Consider the following 22557-nt stretch of genomic DNA (forward strand, 5'->3'; position numbering starts at 1 on the left):
TGATAGTAGGTAGGAGGTATGTGGTTTTCATCTGGTGACACAGTTATACTTCAGCACCATGTGAATAATGGATGTGTGGTGCTGGAGATGGTGAGATAGTTATGGTGCAATGATCAGGGCAGAGGTAAGTCATTGGTTAACAGTGGTTCAATGATGGAGCTGTGGTCAGTGCTATGCATGGTGGTGCAGTGTGTCAGATGTGCAATAACTGCAGTTGTGGTGTAGCACTTGGAGGTTGGTTGATTAGTAACCCTGGGCGGAGCTGGCATAGTAAGACTAAGCAGAGGTCCACGGAGTTGGGAGGAAACTCCGTGAAACTCCGCTCCACCACCCGCCTCCACAAAAAGAGTTAAGATTATTTTAAAATTAAATACAAACACACTTACCTGTCCTGCGGTGTCCCCAGGCTGCTCTCCTCCTCGGCGTCTCTCTACTACGTGGGTTACAAGACGTCTTGCGAGAAATTCGCATGCACGCACACACGCACATGCACACTTCTCTCAAGATGTACCCCATGTAGGAGAGAGAGAGGGACGGCGAGGAGGAGGAGGGCAGCCCGGGGACGCCATAGGACAGGTAAGTGTTTTTATTTAATTTTAAAATAATCTTTAACTGTTTTTGAGGGTGGGGGGAGCGGGCTGGCTAACTCTGCTCCGTAGTAGGTGTTTTGCCCTATACTCCACATTCGCAGCAGAGTGGGCAAATGTCCGCACACTCTGCTGGCGGACCAGAGTATATAGCCCAGGGTAAATGATTAGTCCTGAGAGGTAGAGGAAATATTGCAGCATAGCGATGAAATCATGGTGACATTGGGCTAAGGGAACCCTATCAGCAGATCTCAAAGGTATGTTATACCCACGGACAGGCATGGAAATGAGTAAGGAGCTACTCACTAGCTGCATCGCAATCCCTGCCATTCTTAAGAGGTCTAGAAAAATCTCATAAGAACAATTGTTCATTCAAGATTTCACATGGAACTGCACCACAGTTTGCTGCCACCTGCAAGCCCTCCATGATTATATCGCTCTGCAAATTCTCATGTTTGGCGCCATGGGTGCTCTAAGGACAATTTTGAGGCTGACTCGTTGTTACATCAGATATTTTATTTAACAAGCATAATTTTGTTTTGCTGCTTCTGGTAGAGACCCCATCGTACTGCAGATTCCTTACCTTTTGAATATTCCACAGGTGCCTGGCAGGATCTGGAAACTTTTCAGCAGTACCTCGGCACGCTGTTAGGTAGTCCATGCGGCTCTAAATGACACAGTTCTGCTCCGGAAATGATGGACTGAGCCTATATAGGTGCTGTTGTACAGTTCATACTATATCAGTAAGACTGTGCATTTGGACATCATAAACATCAAAACTGTGCGAGACTGAGTCCATGAACACCATCAGGATATGTTGGCTTTAGTCCTGTCTACCTCACAATGCACCATCTGGACCTCCAACCTTACAAGGTACTGGATGGTATGAGCAACCTCAGAACATGACAACCCTGACTCCCCAAGATAATTGTGGAAACTGGTCTCTCTCTCTTTCCTTAATATCTCATGCATGCCTAAAGGGAGACACAAGAAATACTCAAATTGGTATTTGAAATATTTATTGAAACAATAACATTCTTTTGTAAAATATGTGTGCTGCAATGATTAATAGAAGGAAACAAAAGAGAGTAATCAGCATTACTAGAATAGTAAAAATAAAAAATATAAACAGTTCAACCATTGTTCTAATAACTTGTTACCATGCTGGAGCTCTAGTCAAGCCATCATTATTGATTCAACCTTTGCAGAGCTGACGACGAGTTGACAACAACAAACATTAACATTTTGCTTAGAGAACTTAAGCCTGGTACTGAATGTTCAAGGCCCTGATAATATGCCTACGGAGAAGTGTAAATGTTAGCAAATGAATTTCAGAGAATATTATCCGATACAGGAGAGCATGCAAATGTTTGTCAAGAGTCAGCATTTAAGAAACACATCAACTTTAAACTTGAACATGTAAAACGGTACTGTTCCCTGTCTCAGGCCTATGTGACCACACAACAGGTCAATCTTGCACTCAGTTACTTTCTTTCCACACCACCAGATACATATCTGTTTCTCCCTTTGGGTCTCTCAGAGACATATTTTTGTGCTGCTCACATTTGCCTGAACAGGTGCAAAGGCAGGAACGTAGCTACCAGTGGTGCAGCCAGTACAATGAACCAGGCCCAGAGGTAGGAGGGGGCTAAACTACAACAGGTCCTTGAGCTCTGAGAGGGCACCTGAATAATCATGCTGCAATTCCTAAGGAGAACAACTATTAAAGATGATTTTCAAATGTATTTTTGTTTTGTCACATATGGTGTGCCTTCAGATACAGAGGTCAAATATCAGTTTAGTCTTCTGACAAATTGCTGCTTATTCTTATAACTTGGAAGGTGGTGTTTACTTTTCTTTCACATACTACAAAGTGTGGAGTAGTGAACTATATGAAAATCCTGCTGGTGTTAAAGGAAAGGTGTTTTCTTCTAACTCACAACAAAATGTAAATACTTATAAATTACCTGTACGAACATTTCAAAATAAATAAACAGTAAAGCACAAATAAAACACTTTTTTTGTGATGGAAAAAAGATTGTGATCGGGTCAAACAAAATCAATAATCTTTACTTGGTGATGCACAAATGACAAATATTTGTTGAAACTCAATTTCCACACTTATTTGATGCATGCTATATAGTTTTATCAGTAAAATTGTATGTCTGGGCAAATTTAGTGGTAATTTTAATGGAATTTATAGGATCTACCGAAACATGCTTTAGTGATATATTTATGACAATTTTTCTCCTAAATGCAACAGCCTACTACACACTTACCAGACTTCTGCTGATGTGGCGTGATTCATTTGTGGCACTTGTTCTTTGTGTGATGTAACATTGATGAGAGTACCACCACTCTGAAAAATTGGTCCAACAGCAATTCCTACTAGGTCCACATGAGCTCTTACAACACTGGGAGCTTGTTGTTATATCTGTCTGATCCCCTCTGTTGCAGGAGTCAGACTCTGAGCAGCAGAATCTACTGAAACACCTATGGGCGCATTGCTAAGGCCTCATTGCATACGTACTGAATGGCAGAACAGTGTGCAAGTGCCACCTTTTTAAATGCAGAGTCTGCGATCCAGGCTTGGCCGCCTGACGCCAGAAGACGTCACTAAGAAGTTTTGCCTATGCTGCTGGGTGGTTTCTGAAGACATGGCAGTCACAGTAATCACTGTGTTCAGCCTAACTGATGGCGAGCAGACAATGGCAATTAGTAAAAAAACATAGATTTATTTAGGATGGAGTGCTAAAACTGGGAAAATTCATTATTTAAGCGTTGTTTGTTTCATTTTATGCTAATAAATTGTACAGCAAACTTCAAACAACTTCTCAGTGTTGCTAAAGCATAAAACTTCCTCATTAAAACCAAAAGTATGAATAGTTATCCTTGGAAACCCGTGGAAACCAGTAAGAGTTTAGGTAAAGAAGAAGTTGTTCCCCAGGGCAAGATACGGAGAGAGGGGTATTCGGATAACTGTTATACACAGTACAGTGGTAGAGATGGGCATGACAACAAATTAATAGGGAGAGGTGACTTAAGGTTTTGTCTTGTCCCTAACAGCACATCTTGGCTCTAAGAGCCCAGGCACAAGCTGAGCCATAGGAAAATTTGGTATGGAAATTGAACAACAAATATTATGTTAAAACATGATACAGTGTGAAGTATCTTTGACAAGCATTTCATATTAGGGCATCGGATTACATCATTGCACTGAGAGGTGTTTCTTAGAAATGATTAGACATGAACTAAGAAACATACATGCCTCCCTCCCCACTCAGACGACAATACCATTAACGAACTAAAAGGCAAGTCAGTTGTCATGTGCACCCCACATGTGAGCTAAATTCTTAATTTACAGAGTGCAATATTAGAGTCTGCAAGGCAGATATAAGAGGGATGTTTGTACAGCAAACATCCCTATATTTCAAGGTTTTCTCATGTGCAAAAGGGACAATATAGGAGGCAAGATCAAATTAAATAATTGCCTAAGATCACACAGTTTAGTCAAGTAGCCAAGTCAAGATTGATCCCAGGTATTCTGGTCTCACACTTTGAAATTTAGCCACTAGAGCGGTATCCCTTTCTGGCTCCAGTTTGACATGAAAGTTTAATGCTTTGTCTTTTATTCTAGCCACCGGAGATTAGAGGGGATAGAAGGCAGAAGCCTTAAGGAAGGTCAGCTCATTTTGGCCATGATGGCTAAAGTAGACCTTGAGCTGAACCAGAGCATAGCAACTGGCTTGAGCCTTCAGTTGCTCACTCACCTCTGTATTTTACTCTGAGTATTCTATGCCTGAAATAAGCTCAGATGCTGCTGTCAGTGTGATACCTGTTTTGTTTGTGAGGATACTTCAGCTTTTACTGTTGATGGCCATCTTGTACCTGGGCTGTGTCTATGGGGAACTAACACTGCTGCCAAATGCTGCACATTTTGTGTGTGTATTTACACACAGACTGGGACTGCTGCTATAGATGCTGTCCAAGTGCAGTGTGTGTTGAGGGAAGCCTCTGCGGTTTCTAACATATTGGTGTGTGTTCTATGGATGTGAGGGAAGTGAACTCCTGACTGGGGCTGCATCTCTTTTGTGTGTGAAATCTAGCTATGTTTGGGAATGAAGCGTACACTCACATTCCATGCTGTTTCTTAAACTTGAACAAAATCTGAATTCTGCTTCTTCCTTGTATCTAGGGGAGGTGTCAAATGATGTTGCCAGGTGCCACATGTGTTCTATGTGTTTGTACAAAGCTTGCAATGGCTGGCCCTTCAATACTACCCTTGTTCCATGTCTTTGAAGCAAGCTTGCACTAGCACTGTGTACCATACTTGTTCTATTACTTTAAAGAAAGTTTGCATTGTCCCTGCACTGCCATACAAATTCTGTGTCTTTGAATGAAGCTTGCACTTGCCCTGCAGTACCACATGTGTTCTATGTCTTTAAAGGAAGCTTACACTGACCATCTCTGCAGTGACATAATTGTTCAATGTCTTTGAAGGAACATTGCACTGGCCCAGCCGTACCACACTTGTTCCAGGTCTTTAAAGGAAACTTGCACTGGTCCAGCAGTGCCACACTTGTTTTATGTATTTCAGGGAAGATTGTGATACCAAGGACTCTCTGTGCTGCTGCTGCATGTACTCAATCTATTACTGTGTGTTTCAGGTCTGACCAAAAGACTATTTTAAATTTCTGACCAGCCGTATATTTTCTCAACCAAAAAGAAGAAAATCATAATCTTACTTGGAGAAAATTAGCTTTAGGTAATGCCACTCAGCTGGTTATCAGACACAGTGACAATTAGATGTTAGTACAGCCCATCAGAACAACATCCATACAATTAGGCAGTAGATCAACCCTCTTAAATCATTGGCTTTGCCTAGTATACAACTGGTGCTCTTTTATCTGATGTGGCATGGCTGTTTGACTGGCACATACCTGATTGGCATATATAAATGTGGGTGTACTTGTAAAGCACACTGCGACTCCATGGAGTATCCTGGCGCTGAAGACCGCTGGGGTACCCGTCCTTGTTTTCCCTGTAAGATGGTCCCTTTCTGGGTATCTCCAAGGTGAAACCAGGCATCCCCGGCGTCTGTGGGGGGCCGTTGTAGAGATGAGGCAAGCTTAATACCCAGAGTTGCCGAGTGTGTTCCCTGGTTAGAGTAGGCACCGAGGCGAGAATTATTGAGTCCGTTTTGACCCTGGTCCACGACCCTGCCATGTCGGGAATTGAACCCTGGTCCCGGGCCGTTCTCTGCTTACGGGTCTGCCGCCTCTAACCAGTGAGCCACACCACTCCACTACTTATAAATACCTTGTAGAGTGGTATACTATCTACCAGGGCTTGTAAATTAAATGTTATCAGTGGGCCTGCAGCACTTCATGTGCCAAGCACATAAGAAGCACTCTAAAATACAACCTAGGCTTCCATTGAAGTCTGAAAGCAGTGTTAGACTCCTATGTCAACTTGTCATTTAAATCTTCTTGCCAACCCTTAAACTCCCATTTTGTTAAATATAAGTTACCCCTAAAGTAGGCCATGGATAGGACATAAGGCGGGGTGTTGCGTAATTAAAAGGTTGGACATGTACTTTTAAGTTTTACATATCCTGGTAGTAAATAACCTCTAAATTTGTTTTTTGTTTTTTACTACTGTGAGGCCTACTATTCCCATAGGATAACATTGGGGATTCATTATTACATTTAATAAGATGTAATTCCTAATTGGGAGCAGTTAGATGTATCATGGTTGATGCCTATGAAATTGTAATGGTAACATTTCTTTAATGCTAAAGTCCTATGTTTCACTACAATTTTGAAAATGTCCCTTTTAAAAAGTTAGAATTTTCCTGCCGTAAGCCCTTTTTGCCTTGTTGAGAAAATGTACGGCTGATCAGAACAAAAAAGAAAAAAATCATAATCTTGCTTGGAGAAAATTAGCTTTAGTTAATGCCACTCAGCTGGTTATCAGACACAGTGACAATTAGATGTTAGTACAGCCCATCAGAACAACATCCATACAATTAGGCAGTAGATCAACCCTCTTCAATCATTGGCTTTGCCTAGTATACAACTGGTGATCTGTTGGATGTCAGGTAGTCTGACTAATAGTATTTTGCCTGCTTACTCTGTGCTACTCTGCATTCAGAGAAGTGTGACCTTAAGAGGCATTTCTTTGAGTTCATCCAAGAGACGCTCACCTGCAAATGCAGACTGATTCTAATTTAGTAACAAGATTACCAGCAGCTCCGCTGCTGCTTCTATTCGGCCATAATTTTCTTATACAGAGCACAAGGTATAACTGCTTCAAAACCATGCCACCATCTTGAAACGATATTCTGCATAATTGTTTACTGTTCCAAGATGGCAGACCAGTTTGAAGCTTTACTTTTTAGTTTTTTTTATTGAAGCACATGCCCTCCACATTTAGTTGCAACACCAAGGTAATGCATGGAATATATGAATTAATCACAATGTGTAATTCAGCAACTAGATTGGCATCCCTTTCTCATTCCAGTTTGACATCAAAGTTTAAGGTTTTTTGAAGTGCATGGAATTTCCTATATCCCCTGGCTCCAAGCTGGCTTCAGTGACAATACAGGGTTGTTATGCCCTTTGTGTGAAGGCAGAGCACAGGCTATTCAGGTGTAAGTTGGATTGTGATCAGCTCTGCTCAAGACATCCAGCCAGCAGATGCCCCATTGAGGCACACCTAATCCCTCTATTGTGTAAATGTCAGCAACAGCCAGCCATGTGACCCTAGAAAGACTGCAGGCAAAAAGGGCTTACGGCAGGAAAAGACTAACTTTGTAAAAGGGACATTTTCTAAATTGTAGAGAAACATAGGACTTTAGCATTAAAGAAATGTTATCATTACAATTTCATAGGCATCAACCATGCTACATCTAACTGCTCCCAATTAGGAATTACATCCTATTAAATGTAATAATGAATCCCCAATGTTATCCTATGGGAATAGTAGGCCTCACAGTAGTAAAAAACATAAAACTAATTTAGAGGTTATTTACTACCAGGACATGTAAAACATAAAAGTACATGTCCAACCTTTTAATTACGCACCACCCCGCCTTATGGTCTATCCATGGCCTACTTTAGGGGTAACTTATATTTAACAAAATGGGAGTTTAAGGCTTGGCAAGAAGATTTAAATGCCAAGTTGACATAGGAGTCTAACACTGCTTTCAGACTGCAATGGAAGTCTAGGTTGTGTTTTAGAGTGCTTCTTATGTGGATGGCAGATGAAGTGCTGCAGGCCCACTGGTAACATTTAATTTACAAGCCCTGGTAGATAGTATACCACTCTACAAGGTATTTATAAGTAGATTATATATGCCAATCAGATATATGCCAGTCAAACAGCCATGCCACATCAGATAAAAGAGCTAAATGCAGCTAGCCTCCAACTCTTCGAAACCCTACCGACTTCCCTGGCATCCCTATGGGCTGTATGGAGACAAGAGGCCTTTTATCTATAGTACCGCTGGCAATTTTGCTCTCAGCACCAGAACAACCCAACAAGCCCATCTTGCCTCTGGCCCAGACCTGATCCTGCTTCTGAAACTGCGAACTACACTGGCTCGATTCCACCAGAGGTGCCACTTCCCCCACTTGAATTACCACCTACACAAGGGAAACACACACTCTGCATTTCGTTTTGGGTCTGACACCTAGGGAATTTTCAAAAGGCGAGGAATCTGTGACTAGAAGTCTATATGAGAAAAGTTATTTACTATTGATGCACGCCTCATTCATTCACAGCATATGATACTGGTTTTAGGATCTACCTTGCACTGCATCCTGTACGGTGTGAGTAATAGTATGGCTAAGGTTAGCCGTATTTCTCTGTAGACTTTTGAGCATGATTCAGACTAATTATTTGAAATTCAGCAAAGAGCTAAAGACTTGGGTGTTTAGGCAAGCCGATTAGTCATTATTCCCTTTTAATGTGCATTAGCCTCGGTTTGGACTTGCTGCTGTTGCTTAACGCCAAGAAACTGTCTGGTGAACGTGTGCTCTACAAGTTTACTTTAACATAACATAACATACTAATGTCAAAATGGGTCGACTTACTCTTAATGCAGTTCTTGTCAGCTTGAATAGCCTGAAACAGACCTTTTACTGCAACCCCAAGGAAAATAGAGAGGAAAAATGCCCATGCACAATACATTATAGACAACATGTTTATATATCTAAACAGAGGAAGGTGGCCTAATGACGAGGGGCAGGAAGGGCCATTTTGGCTCCAGGTGAAAGAGAGTTCATTCAGGCGGGATAGACAAGGCAGATATTCCCACCACACACCCTGTCCAGGATCTTATACTGCTGTTCACCTTCATGGGGTGGAAAGGGCACAGCCCTTGAAGTATCGAGGCTGCAGCGTTAAGATCGCACAAACATCAGACAAGCTAAACCGGGGGAAGTTTGAAACATTTGTGGGTCACATGACTTTGTCACATGGAGTGGCAGTGACCAATATTGGTACCAAATAGACGTGCGCTCTTGCAAGCTTGGGAGACACGGCCAAGCTTCCTGCTGCACACCCTATTCATATCCTTCTATATTCAGATGCTGCCACTGTAGGGCAGAAACAATAACATTACTGGATACATGGAGGAGGCTGAGGAGGACACACAACACCATAAGCAGTGGGACTCTGAGAAAATAGTGTTCAGTCATATAGGCTGTCATGAGGAGGAGGAGTCAGGATAATGTTATTTCTTCACAGATCCCAAGGGACTGCAGCCCAGATATGTGACATCCGCAGCAGTTTTGAGATCTGCGCAGGATCTTGGTCACAATGATGAGTAGTAGTGTGGTGCTGAGAGTGGTGGTGTATAACATTGGGTGGTGGCTCATTGCATGGGGCAGTGCTGCAGTGTTTATGGTGCCATGCCGGTGGTTGGAGGTGTTGGGTGAAGTTTTGCAATGTTGGTGGTTGCCGTGTAGCACCAATAACTGCTGTTATGTGATGTTATGGCAATGAGTTTCAGTGTTGGCATTGCAGTTGCCGGTGGTGGAACAGTGCTGGTAATGGTGTATTGATATAATGGTGTGATATTGACTGTGGTGATGTACTGCTCATGGAGAATTGCAGCACTGGGATAGTGACTATGCTGAGCTGATTGTGCAGTTTTGGGTGGTGGCGCTGTCTTGAGCTGAGGTGGTAGTTCCATGCTGAGGTGTCAGCAGAGCTCTGTGAAGCACAGATATGTGAGTGGTAAATTAATGCTGATGAGTGATGGTAATATGTTTGGAATGGCATTTTGAGTTGGCAGTGTGGTGCTTTGAAGTGGAAAGGCGATGTTGGGAACAGTTAGTGTTGGACTGAGGTAGTGGTTTGGTGTTGCAGCACTAGGGTTCTGTTGCTGAGAGTGGAGATACTTTGTTTGTCATTCTCTTTCTTTGGGAGTACAAAACAAAATCACATGCACAGTAATTCACAGTATCTGTGTAAGTAAAGGCTCTGAAATATGTAACAACATTCGTGGTCTTTCCAGGGCAGATGTTGAAAGCCAAGTCAATTCCCAGAGTAATCTACCATGTATCTGTAAACATGATGATATTTCCCATAAGACCCCTCACTACTATCACTCTATGGTGGATGTACACGTGGTACATCAGGCAATCTGCCTAATGAACAGCCGTTAAACTGCTGAAGCTCTCTTTTAAATGCATTAGCTTGTAAACAGGCGCGCAGCTCTGCGCTGAGCAAGCACAGCTGTTCATGACACGGATCCGTTTCGGAACTGTGCTTGCTTTCATGTTGACACAATTGTTCTCTGCGCTGTAGGTACTTTGAAGCCCAGCGTCAAAGGAAGTATTTGATCAAAAATCATTTGGCTGTCAGATAGTTCTGTCCTAGGAGAGTCATGAGTGTTCCTCAAATGCAGTGCTAAATATGTTCCTCTCAAAAGATGTCCTTTGAGTAGACTACATAAATCCAAACGAGTTAATTCATTCGTCACGACACTTAGATGCTCAAAAAGTCTGAGAAAACTTCTGGATAATTGTGATGTAGCTGTTGTTGCCTACAGCAAGGATTCAACAAGCACAGATAGACTTGGAGGAGCAGAGAATTTCAGGCCTGAGTTGCTGTTTGTTTAAAAGTAATTTTAATCCGACCCGAAAATAACTGTTGCAGTTTGCATTTTATTTCTGAATGACTATGTAGCTATAGTAAGGTCAAAATTGAGATGTATGCTCTTATCCCCCAAAAATGTGAACTAGATTAATTTCCGAGTTGTACATGCTTTCAATGATGTGTGTCGCAGTATGGCTGTTCTGCACAAATATTTGAGAGAAGTAATTTTTTGGTGTCGAAAAGAAAACATCTCTCAGAAACGGCCAATTATGTACACTTTTCAATTCAATTTTGTACGAAAAACGACTGCCTCAGAAGTTAATGTCAGGAAAAATTAAACATTCAATTTAGTACCTCAAAAAGAAGGCACAAATAGTAACGTTATGTTTTAGAATCTTCCGCTTGGATTTCCCTTTTCACTCGAAACCCAGGCTGTATTTGACGGGCAGAAAACCAACCCCACTCACTGTTCCAGAAGTAACAAACTGAGCTAATTCATGTTTATAGAATATTTTTAATAAAGTTCTCTAAAGCAAAAAATGGGTTACTAGTTGAAGAGGGTGAAACCTTGCCAGGGTGAAGTGAAAAGCAAACCCCAAATAAACTGTACTCAAGTCTCTTGTAGCTAGACACAGAGAAGTCAGGTTTAACTTAGAGGCAATGTGTAAAGTATTTATGCAGCACTTCAAACAGTAATAAAGTGAAAACAGAACACAAGAAAAATCCCACACCAATTTAGAAATATAGTTAATTGCAATTTATAAATTAAGACCAAAACAACAAAAATCCAATCACTAAAACCAGAGATTCGCAATTTCCCCAGGCTTTGTACAGGGCTACAAACCCAAACTAGGCTCACTGCTTTAGAACCTTTCTTGTATCATTTCTCCACCCTTTCTTTCCTATTCTTTCTCTTTCTATCATCCTTTGCCTAATTTCCCAGCAAGTCATTGTAGAGGGGATTAGGTAAACATGTAGACCAAAGTTCCTGTAACTACTGCAACACAAGCTATGTTGGCTAGAACCTCGTAACAGAAATGCTAATGTACTTGTTTATAAAATTAATAAAATACTTTGAAAGAAAAAATATTTCAGTAAAAATAGCGCCAAAAAACACAAAGTGCCAACTGTGGTTATCTCGATGCGCCAGACCAGGACAAAGTCACAAATTCAGGGTGACCGTGATAGAGTGTGGGCAGGCTACAGGGACCCTTTTAGGCCAGTTGAACAAGAATACCTTGGGGCGTGGCTTGACTGCCGAGCGGAATGGCTGCCTGAAAGCGCAGCTCCGCCGATCGAGTGAATAAATCCGCCATTTATCCGACCTAAACCGACTCTGGGGCTCGGGTCCAGGGTCCTGGACACGGACGAAGCGACCCCGCTGCATCTGGGAAAGACTGCTGAAGCTGCGCCCGACTTATCGGTGTGGTTCTCCTCCCTGATCCTCCGGCGCTGAGAGGCCTGCGACGGCGTGTGAAGCCGGGGACTTGCGCTAGAGCTGGCCGACCGGAAGCGGCTGGGACCCGGCGCCGCGTTTATTGACTTTGCCGCCGGAGCCGGCGGCTGAGGGCCCGCCTGCGCCCTCTGATTATCGGACGGCTGGTGACGGCGTCTGGAGACAGCGACAAGTGCACACGCATTCGCCCCGGTGAGAGGGCGCCCAAACAGGCGAAGGGGTGCCGGTCGGCTCTGTGAGTGGAGCGGGGCCGCGGGGCCGAGCAGACGACCGAGGCTGAGGCACATAAGCAGCGGTGAGGAGCGGTTGGGATACCCGCTGTGCATACTCCCGTTAGGGAGATTGAGACGCTGATGCACTTGGCGCCCCTAGCCCCTTCTCTTTGTGGGCGTAATTGTGAGGCGCAAGTTGTGGGTGAAGGACTGTGACCCGCCATTTTGTCCTGGTACGTGTGCCCTGCCGTCGCGGCTCTGGAAGTGACTTGCCTTCGTGGGTGCTACTGTTATGCTTCATCAAAATATGCACTGCAGTGGCTGGTGATTGCGAGGGACCTTACCTGCGGCGCGAGCGACCAGCTAGATAAACCATTGGCTTCCATATCTGCCGACCGGTGCCCCTGACCTTTGGGGCCGAGTCACGTTGCTGAGCACTGGCCCTGGTGAGGGCCCCACTGGACTCGCAGACGGACGCCGCTGTACATCCGGGCGCTTGGGCTGGACTGCGTCGAGGGCGGACGGGGGATCCCCACTGGCCCTAGCGGAGCACGACTCGACTGGACATCATCATGGGCAAACCGGACACGCGGCAGCCCAAAATAATGTTCGATAAAACGGCCAAGAAACCGCCGAACCAGGAACCACCGGATCAGGAGCCTTCAGGAGCGGCCCAGCCTGTACTACCGGCAGACGACATCAAAGCGATGTTTCAGGACTTAAAGTCGAGCCTGCAGGGCATAGATGGTAAGATAGACGCACTGGCTGCATGAATGGACAGCATGTCAAGGAGAATGGACAAGCAAGAGGGCATCGTCGGAGTGCTGGAAACACGTGTGACGGAGACGGAGGAATGCCAAACGGACCTTGACAAGAAACTACGTGGAATGGACAAAGTGCTCTCCCTAATCCAGTTAAAGACCGAGGATTTGGAAGCGAGGTCCAGAAGAAATAACGTGCGCATCATGGGTGTGGCAGAATCAACGGATATTGCGAATATGGAACGCTATATAGAGCAGATGATGAAAGACCTATTTGGGGAGAATCTCTCCCCCATGTTTCTGGTGGAAAGAGCGCACCGCTCACTAGGTCCGGTGCCCAAGCCTGGAGCTCCGCCTCGGACAATCCTTGCCCGCGTGCTAAACTACAGGGACAGGGACACAATACTACGATTGGCACGAAATATGGTGGATCTGCAGTACAAAGGGAATCATATTGCAATGTATCCAGATTTCACTCTTCAGGTGCAAACTGCGCGGCGTGAATTTTTGCCAGCTAAAAAAGTGTTCCAGCAGACTGGCACGAAATACTCATTGATATACCCGGCGAAGCTGAGGGTGCAGGGTCCGGGTAAACCCACCTTCTTCACGGACGCAAAGGCGGCGCTGAAATTCGCCAAACAGCTTGCTAAAGACCAGAAAGGACAGTCGGAGGCCGGACGCCAAGAGGACAATGACCAGCTAAGTGATATTGAATAATGTCTTGTATTGTTGAGTGCGATACCGCTGGGGCCTGTATATTACGGGAGGGGTGATGTAGCACAGCAACTTGACATGTCAGGACGCTCACTGCTTAACTGGGAATGCATCGTACTTATTATCACACGGTTCGGACAGCTCTTAACTGATTGTTAATGCTTCGATTGGTTCAGGGACCGATGGGCCCTGCAGCGCACGGAGTCGGGCTACGCTCGATCGCCCTGTCACAAGTACAGGGTTAGAAGGCACACACCTGCGCACCCCAAGGGATGTCTCCCACTTCTTCTTTCGACCATCTAATACTGTTGTTATTTGGTTCTGTTGGGCTGGTACAGGGGGGGATGAATGCACGACCTAATTGGGGGGTTGGAGCGGGTGGGGAGGGTGGATTGGGGTTCAGTTCTGCTGTGTTGGTTCTTTTAACCTATGAGAATTCTGTGTTGAATATGTCACTAAAGATATCCCGTATAATGATCACTGGCGCTAATGTGAGGTACTGGAGTTGGAGCCTGCGACGGCCATGTTTCCGAATGCCTGTTGGGTTGAGGCTTATGTGTTGCAGTGGCGATGCCTCAAACACCATGCAAATCCGCTTGCCCGTCCCTGATTTAGTATCGTGATGGCCACTGGTACCGACTTAGTGAATGGGACGCCCCATAGCTCGGCTGGACGCCCCGATTTGAAGTCCATAACATGCTTGTCTTGGAATGTAAGAGGTATGAATGACAGGAGGAAGGCGCGATTGGTACATGCCTATTTGTCGCGAAAACATGTAGATATTTGCATGCTGCAGGAAACGCATCTGACCACCGAGAATGCCCCGCAACTCAGACACACCAGATGGGGGGAGGTGATACACGCCCCGTACTCAAACTATGCCAGGGGGGTGGTGGTTTTGGTCCGCAGGGGCCTACATTGGGTGACGCAACGAGTGCTGAAGCATGGAGAAGGAAGATACACATTGATACTGGGAGTGCTGTGCGGAATCCAGGTGTTGCTGGTGAATGTTTATGGTCCGAATGATGATAATCCTGACTTTTATGAGCAACTATGGGTGAAAATACGTCCCTTTAGCGATGCGGCGATCCTGTGGGCGGGTGATTTCAATGTAGTGCTGTCTGACGTGCTTGACCGACAGGGCGCTGCCCGCGAACACCACCCGAGGGCGGCTGAAGCATTGGGTAGCATTATCTTGGAGGCGTCCCTGGTGGACTCCTGGAGACAATTGAACCCCCACACGCGGGCGGGTTCCTGCATGACGGCTCATAGGGCCGCATGGTCGAGACTGGATTACTGGTTGCTATCCAGGGATCTACATGCCTCGGTATTGACGGCAGTGCATTTACCTAGATCGTTGTCGGACCATGCGCCCGTGGGTGTGACACTGGCCACTCCCGCTCAATACGCGCAACCATTCAGCTGGCGATTTCCGTCGCAGGCCTTGTTAGACCAGGTGTTTAGGGAAGAACTAAGAGAGAAACTGGAAGAATTTTTTGAGTTAAACGAAGGGACCGTAGACTCGCCTGGCATGCTTTGGGAAGCCTGCAAGGTGGTGACTAGGGGACACTGTATGGCTCTAAAAACGGGTGTACTCAGGTCGATAAGGAACACATTGGAAACACTGGAGAGGGAGTTGACAGCTCTAGAGGCTGAGATTACCGAATCACCCACTGCTAGTAATAGGGCGGCGTTCAGGACCAAACTCACGCAATATCAGGAGGAAGCTGACAGAGAGGTGAAATTCTTGCATAAATATGCTCAGGCCCGAAGATATGGGGAGGGGGACCGCCCAGGGAAGACATTGGCCGCCATGCTTCGTAAGCCCAGGGGTGTGGAATGTATTCTGGAACTAGTCACTGACACTGGCGAATCTGTCAGGACTCCGGATGATATCTTGCACACTATGACCACCTATTACGAGGACTTGTACACCTCCAAAATACAACCGGAAGATGAGTTGATAACGGAGTACCTGGACACAATTGCATTGGCTTGGTTCAACAGCGGTGCCCGGGAATATATGGACTTGCCATTAACACAGGACGACATACCACTGACAATAGCCGGCATGCCTTCTGGCAAGGCGCCGGGACCCGATGGCCAGACGGCGTCATTCTATAAAGAATACGCAGACATTATTGTCCCCAGGTTGCATAGGATGTACATGGAGGCGATTGACACTGGGTGCCTTCCCCCGTCGCTCCGGGAGGCCATGATAATAACGCTCCTAAAGCCAAACAAGGATCCCACGAGTCCGGACTCCTATAGGCCACTCTCACTGATAAATCTAGATGCCAAAATTTATGCTAAACTACTGGCGGAACGCCTGACGCCGATGATACCCCAGATAGCACTATCTGATCAGTCGGGTTTTGTGGCGGGTAGATCTACCTCGCACAACTTACGTACATTATTTGGATTACTTCATTACCTGGACCCCAAAGTCCAGGCAGCTGCTGCCTTGTTGGATGCCACCAAGGCATTCGACTCGCACGAATGGAAATTCCTGCAAGCTCTGTTCGCCAGAATGGGATTAAGTAAACTATTTATTCAGAAAATATGCATCCTATACAACCGTCCTATAGCGCGTGTAAAAGTAAATGGAAAGGTCTCAAAGCCTATACATATCACAAGAGGGACCAGGCAGGGCTGCCCGTTGTCGCCATTATTGTTCGCCATCGCCACAGAGCCGCTCGCGGCGAGACTCAGGCAGCACCACACCCAGCGCAGTATAGGCTTCACCTCCAGAGGATTATTTGTGTCCTTATATGGGGATGATGTGTCGATCTTTATGCACAACCCGGCAGACAATTTTGACCCCCTCATGAGGGAGTTGGTGCGGTATGGTGGCCTGACTGGCATTACCATAAATTGGACTAAGTCCTCGATGCTTCCGTTGACGGACGGCACGGCGGCATGCTCTACCGAATTCCCCATTACCTGGGTGGCTGAGGAGGTAACATACTTGGGTATCCACATTAGCCGCTCTGTTCAGGAACTGTGGCTCTTGAATTACGGCACGGCGGTGGATTGGCTAGAAACCAAGGTGAGGAGATGGGTCACCCTACCGCTGTCAATGACGGGCCGCATAGCCATAGCCAAAATGGTTGTTCTGCCTAAATTCCTATACTTATTTGCAAACATACCCCTACCACTAACCTTATCCTTCTTTAAACGCGTGCGATCTGCACTTTTGGATCTGGTATGGGCGGGAAAGCAGCCGAGAGTACAGTGGAAGGTATTAACGCTGCCTTTTAGGCAAGGTGGACTGGCGGCCCCGTACATTGAGCTTTACGCATATTGCGCACAGGCCCAATACCTACACTTCTGGCAACACCCGGTCCCATATCAACCTCATGTGGCGATTGAGATGGACGTCTCGGCGCCCACTCCCTTGAATGCAACGGTCTACCACAACTATAAACGCGCACCGGAGGATGTGAACACTGTGGAGACAGTTAGATGGGCGTGGCAAAACCTAGCGAAACGGGCGAACGTCACTGAACTGTATGCACCGTCTATGCCACTGGGTGGTAACCCGTTACTAGGCCCTCTGCAGGACGCGGCGATAACCGAAAGGGCGCGCAAGTGCGGACTACTGGTCGCGAGTGACTTATACCCGGACGACACATTTGTGGAGCTGGGTGACGTCTGCGTCTCCGACACGCCTACAGCGTCTGATCTGCTACTCTATTATCAGCTTCGAGCGGCATGCAAGGCGCGATACCCGACGTTTCCAGCGGCGCCGCCAGCGCTCTCAGCTCTGGAAGAGGTGCTAGTGAACAAATCCCCGAACAAACTGATCACCAGGATCTATAGGGTAACACAGAACACGGCGCCATGGACGCGACCAGGTTCAAAAACGCAGTGGGAAACGGAGATGGGTATGGACATTACAGATAAACAATGGACGTTCTGCTGCAGCCAACTTGAAAATGTGTCGCCCAATTACAGGCTGAGACTAATACACTTTAATTTTCTGCACAGAACCTATCGCACGCCAGCGCAGCTATTCAAAATGGGATTGCTGGCCGAACCCAGATGTTGGCGCTGTGGTGCTACAGATGCAACCTTCTTTCACATCTCGTGGACGTGTCCTCCCGTGCAGCGGTACTGGGTAGAGGTGTTCGCGAAACTGGGACAAATAATAGAGGAGCAATTGCCTCCTGACCCACTGGTGGCCCTGCTGGGATTGGTGGCCGCTGTACCCCGAGCCTCGCGGAAACTGGCCGCTATGTTGCTCCTGTTGGCGAAGAGGCAGATTGCACTACATTGGAAACAAGGGGCGGCTCCTGGGGTGAGGGGCTGGATTAACTCTGCCCTATACTGCCGTGATCAGTTAACAACATATGGGGAACTCCTGCCGCTGCGATCTAGGCCTACCGATATTTGGCAGCCCTTGACGGCCTGGTTGACTGGTGAAGACGTGGACGGGTAGCTGCGGTCAAGGGATGGACGTGAGGGTACTACGATGGACTGGAGCTGAACTGTGGGGGACTGCCGGATGTGACGGGATGATTGGTGTACTGGGACTGACTGGCGAAGTGATTGACTGAATGTACCTCCTAGCAGTGTGACCATGTATGGACGTCTGGATGAGTGACCAGGAGTGGCTTGCCCATTGAGGTGGTCCGCCTTTTCCCCCTGCCTCCCCCCAACCCTCACAATGCTGCGACCTGCCAGACTCACTCCGGTAAAGGTGACAAGACACTATAAGTGCGCAATGACTAGACGTACCACAACACAGAACTATGTTGGTTTAGTTATGTATGTTTGTTTTCTAAGTTTTTTCTTCCTTATCATTGTAATGCACGAAGCCACATTGGAAGTCATGTACAACTGTATGACCACATCAAGAGGTCGAATTGACAATACAAATGCTGCCTGCCTCCGGGTTGTTGGCTGAATAGCGGTGTACTGACTTGTAAATCTAAATAAAAGTCTTTAATCCAAAAAAAATAAAATAAAAGAACAAGAATACCTTAAATCCTAGTTGCAAAGAGATGCAGAGTCCCCTGTCAAGGATGTGTAGCACAGCCAAAGTGATGCAAGGTCTGGGCCTGGAGATACGTCATGCAGCAGCGGTTCCGGGGAGCTGCAAAGTGCTCGGTGGTACTCTTGTGTGGAGATGTGATGGGCAGCGGTGGTTCCGATGGCCTGTGTTTGGTGTGGCGATATTCTTGCGTGGAAGTGTGTCACACAGTGGCAGTTCCGATGGGCTTCTGATGGCAATGCGAAGTCCTTACATCTGGAAAGTCCACATACCAGAGGCGATATATCAGTTCTGAGGCATCGAGCAGCAGAGGAGATACAATGGTTCTACAGGAGATGCGTTGGTTATGCTGCATTCACTGATGGGCTGGCACAGCACTTTCAGGTCCACTTTAAAGGGTCCAGGACTGGGATGGCACCACTTGGAAGGGCATGACTCACAGATGACAGAGTTCAGGTGCTTGTTTATAGGTTGTAGGAAGCCTGTTATGTCTCTGAGGCTTCTGGCCAGGATGCCAGACAACTAGCCCTTGGAGTCACTCTGGGGTCCTGGGTTCAGAGATGAAGGTCCAGTCCTTCTCACCTATCTCTCCTTTCTATCACTGTCTGGGAGAAATACAGAAATGCCAACTTTGTAAAACTGGCATTTTCAGAACTGTGATAACAAATCTGACTTTTTCATTAAGGAGTTTTTTTTTACACCAAACTTGATCTGTATACCAGCTCCCAATTGAAAGTTACAGCTTATTAAATGTAATAATGTAACTCCAATGTTATCATATTAGAGAGGAAGGCCTTGCAGTAGTGAAAAACAAATGTAGGAGTTTTTCACTACCAGGACATGTAAACCTTAAAAGTACATGCTCAACTTGTTCAAAAGTACACTGCACCCAGCCCTCTGGGCTGTTAAGGGCTTACAGTAGGGGTGACATATGTATTAACAAGCATTTGCAATGCAATAGGTCTCGCAATAGAAAAGTTTGAGCTTTTGGTGTGTAAAATGTAAAAAAAAATTAATTTTTGTTTGTTTTTCAAAATATAAAAGTATTAATTTTGTTATTAGAAATGCCAATAGTTATAAAGTTAGCAAATGTTACATGTATAGCGGTGTTTCCCAAACTGTGGTCCGCGGACCCCCAGGGGTCCGTGACACATTCCCAGGGGGTCCGTAGGCAACAGTTTTAAAAGCACAGAAACGTTCCTTGTATAATTAGCAGCTTTCAAGCAACAATAAAAGTGTCAAGAGAATGCCAGTGATTAATGTACCTGCTGGAGAGTGAGGAGAGTTTTGTTCAGTGGCAGCTTTGATTTAACTACTGTAGCACAGAGGGTTAATGTGCCTACTGCAAAGAACGTGTAACATGCATCTTAAAAAGCAGTATTTTATGTGCCTAGGTTCGTGGTTACTGCTTTTGTCACAGAGTTTCTTTTGTTACTGTGTACTTCATAAGTGACAATTGTAATCTAGCAGAGGGACCTATAAACTGTCATCAAAGAGCTGCTTGCAAACTGCATGGTACCAGTTAGTAACTTATATTATGTCCCAGTTATTCATTAACCTGATGCTGCTTAAATTATATATTTGGGTGAAAATAAATTTTTAATGTTAAAGTCAATGCTAGCCACTGTGTTATGTTCTGAATCCTGAGTTTGTGCTTTTCCAGACCAAGCACTCTTTAAATTTCATATACACACTGATTTACATGTATGATTCAATGTCTCTATATGTGTGTGATGTAAAGTGCTCTAATATCCTACAATGGTATGAGAGATGCTATAAAACAAATGAAATACATGTGACAGAGGGGCTATTACTTCAATATAAAATACTAACGGCCAGATGTACGATCTGTTTTTATATGCGCGAACGGGTTTGCGAACCCGTTTGCCCTTGCAAAAACCTATTGGGCCATGTACATAGCCTATTTCGCGACTCGCAATTTGTTTGCGACTCTCTAAATAGGTTTTGCAACTTGCTATTTGGAAGTGGCATTCCCTTCCAAATAGCGAGTCTCAAAACCATGTACAATTGCGGTCGCAAAACAGTCACAATTACCACCTACTTCAAGTAGATGGTAATGCATTCGCAAATGGGAAGGGGTCCCCAGGGGACCCCTTCCTCTTTGCAAATGCATGCAAAATAATTTTTTAAGGGCAGGCAGTGGTTCCAGGGACCTCTGCCTGCCCTTAGAAAATGAAACTAAAACGTTTCATTTTCTTTTTTTTTTTAAATGCATGGTAAACAGGCTGCATTTTTTTTTAAAACTGCTTTATTTAAAAGCAGTTCGAGACATGGTGGCCTGCAGAGCCCAGCAGGCCACCATCGCTGGGAGGGCTGGCATTCCCAATGGGCTCGCAAATTGCGAGAGGCTCATTAATAGTAATGAACCTCGCAATTTGCGACCCCATTGAGATTCCCAAACAGTGTTAAACACACTGTTGTACATTTCATTTAGCGACTCGCAATTTGCCACTCGCAATGTGTCGCCAATTGCGAGGCGCTAAATGAAATGGTCGTACATCTGGCCCCAAAACCCTTAGTACTTACAGTATTTGTTTTGTGTGCACACATGTGTATTTTTTTCGAATTACTGTTTTAATGTTTGAAATTTAACTCATACAAATTGCTTGGGGTCCCCGGTTTCCAGTGGTGACTCAATGGGGGTCCTCAGGAGTCAAAAGTTTGGGAACCACTGATCTATAGCATTAGTAAAGGTACATGTTTAGTTTACCCCTGTCTTACATGTATTGATCTGACAAATCACAATGTTTTAACAAGAACAGAAGTGAAAACATTTAACATCTTTTTATGACATTTGTAATAAAGCTTGAAACATTGACAGAAAATATTTGAACCAGTTGTTGTTGAATGGTTGCACAGATTGATGCTGTGGTGGCGCTGAGTGATGTTGTTTTGGGGACAAGTGATGCTGTGGCGTTCAGTGATGCTGTTGTAGCGCATAGTGATGTTGTGGTGCCCCTGAGTGATGCTGTAGTGGTGCTGAGTGGTGCTGTGGTGGTGCTGTGGTGGAAGTGTGCACTGCCGGCTGGTGGAAGCGTGGACTGACGGCTGGTGGTGTGTGTGCCTGGTGAAAGCGTGCACTGACGCTGGTGGTGTGTGCCCGGTGAAAGCGTGCACCGACGGCTGGTGGTGTGTGTGTGACTGGTGAAAGCGTGCACTGATAGCTGGTGGTGTGTGTGTGCCTGGTGAAAGCGTGCACTGACGTCTGGTGGTGTGTGCCTGGTGGAAGTGTGCACTGACAGCTGGTGGTGTTTGTGCCCGGCGAAAGCGTGCACTGATGGCTGGTTGGTGGTGTGTGTGTGGCTGGTGAAAGCGTGCACTGATGGCTGGTGGTGTGTGTGTGTGGCTGGTGAAAGCGTGCACTGATGGCTGGTGGTGTGTGTGTGTGTGCCTGGTGAAAGCGTGCACTGATGGCTGGTGGTGTGTGCCTGGTGGAAGCGTGCACTGACGGCTGGTGTTGTTTGTGCCCGGTGAAAGTGTGCACTGACAGCTGGTGGTGTTTGTGCCCGGTGAAAGCATGCACTGACGGTGTGGTTGTGTATGTGGTTGTATGTGTGGTTGTGCTTGTGTGTGGGGTTGTGTGTGGTTGTGTGTATGGTTGTGTGTGTGGTTGTGTGTGTGGTTGGGAGTGTGGTTGTGTGTGTGGTTGTGGGTGTAGTTGTGCGTGTGGTTGTGCGTGTGGTTGTGTGTGTGGTTGTGTGTG

At 45.8% G+C, this 22557-nt stretch overlaps 1 long non-coding RNA gene across 1 annotated transcript in view; it reads right to left on the minus strand.

Annotated features, from left to right (window-relative positions):
• Nucleotides 1-1096: 1096 nt before the first annotated feature.
• LOC144821809 (uncharacterized) overlaps nucleotides 1097-22557 on the minus strand; it is a 138292-nt gene continuing 116831 nt past the window's right edge. The window contains exon 3 of the long non-coding RNA XR_013608453.1: nucleotides 1097-1561. This is a non-coding gene — a long non-coding RNA (uncharacterized LOC144821809). The remainder of the gene's footprint in view (nucleotides 1562-22557) is intronic.

The sequence above is a fragment of the Lissotriton helveticus genome, chromosome 2_2 (genome assembly GCF_964261635.1).
Source record: "Lissotriton helveticus chromosome 2_2, aLisHel1.1, whole genome shotgun sequence".
Lineage (NCBI taxonomy): Eukaryota > Metazoa > Chordata > Amphibia > Caudata > Salamandridae > Lissotriton > Lissotriton helveticus.